This window comes from Mixophyes fleayi, chromosome 1 (genome assembly GCF_038048845.1).
Source record: "Mixophyes fleayi isolate aMixFle1 chromosome 1, aMixFle1.hap1, whole genome shotgun sequence".
NCBI lineage: Eukaryota > Metazoa > Chordata > Amphibia > Anura > Limnodynastidae > Mixophyes > Mixophyes fleayi.
Window position 1 is genome coordinate 219,461,952 of NC_134402.1, and position 1,636 is coordinate 219,463,587.

The window sequence follows — 1,636 nt, forward strand, 5'->3', positions numbered from 1 at the left end:
ATTTACTATTATTAATAACGATTAACACTACCAAATTACTAAAAGCAGTTGCAATAAATAAATGTTTTGGATTCCCCTGCACTACCCCCAGTTGCAGCAATATACACCTTAGGTTCACATCCAAATTAACAAATATTACAAAATATCCAAAAAAACAATAAAGTGTACTGTGCGCTATTGGTATATTATTCAAAAAGAATAGAATTTCATTACGTATACTTTAGCCTACAGTGCTTGGTATTCCCAGGTGGTCTCCCATTCAAGTACTAACCCAGCCCAACTCTGCTTAACTTCCAAGATCACACAAGAGTGGGATTGATCAGGGTGGTGCAGCTGTAGGCATATATTAACACAATGTCCTTTAAAAGTGATGTATGCTTTCTTCTGAATAGAGGTGTGTCTATGCTTGCTTTTTTTCCTCCAGTGTAACAATATAAACAAATACTGTCCTTTTAGTGTGATGTGTGCTTTCTTATTATTAAAGGTGTATCACTTCCTCTTTAAAGAAACAAATAAAAAAAGATCATAGTGCAAACTGTGCTAACTCTTAAACCTAAATAACTGCAATCTTCCTTTTGATTTAAACTTCACAGCAGATATAATCCAATTATATTTGAAACTCATAAATGTTTTCATCCACAAGTGTAATATCAATCTCCTTTTCTTTCCTCTCTTAGACAGGTCTGACTTTATAGGAGTTATTTACTTTTTACAGATGAACCAAACATTTCTGTATTTCACTTCGCTTATCCCTCCACAGATTGGGTTTATAAACAAATAAAGCAACAATTGTACAATTTGCTTAAAAAGTAAATATATATTCTATATCTCTCCCAATATATAAAAATATAAAAACCTTCAAGCATCCAGTTTTAAAGTTTCTCTCCGACCCCTATGAAGGTGAACTCTTACCCCATTAAGCACATAACAGGCATGTAAGGAGCACAATCACTGCAAGATGCTATGAGCAGGTGCCAGCCACAATGCCTCACAGTCCCGCAAGACTTTCAGGAGCAGTTTCCACCTGGTATCAGATTCCCCATTCTCACCACCAGCTCGTTTCAATTCTATGAATCTATCTCAAGGTGTGGGGGAGAAGTGGTGATCCCAATATTTTATACTTCTATATACCAATCACTATGTAATCACTGCTTCATCTGATTAATTAATTAACATCATCATTCCATTATATTACACATTTGTTCTTTTTAATACATTTATCTCTGCAGTAACATTCATCTTGTATTTGATATTAAAAAATATATTACATATTGCACATATATCTAATAAATTCATAATAATGAGGGCTTAATCCTAAAATAAAATACATCTGTGAGACATTCAGTATTATATAAAATACATTTTCTACACCCAGGCTTCTGCTATTGGATTTGAACTTGTAACCTTGTGATTTCCAACTGGAACATCTATTCTCATTGCTCCAGCTCATTTAACATTTAATACTTGCAACATGTACTTTTAAGTGCATTCTGAACTAGTTCATTTAAATGCATATTTTTTTCTCTGAGTATACAAGAATTTTTTTTTATTTTTTAAAGTGTATATATCTTTTCAATCTAATATTTACAATTATCTTATGTTATCCAATATTAAATAGTACATTGAAAAGAATAGC

At 32.3% G+C, this 1,636-nt stretch overlaps 1 pseudogene; it reads right to left on the minus strand.

Annotated features, from left to right (window-relative positions):
• Nucleotides 1–222: 222 nt before the first annotated feature.
• Nucleotides 223–341, minus strand: LOC142136295 (5S ribosomal RNA; annotated as a pseudogene).
• Between the last annotated feature and the right edge of the window lie 1,295 nt (nt 342–1,636).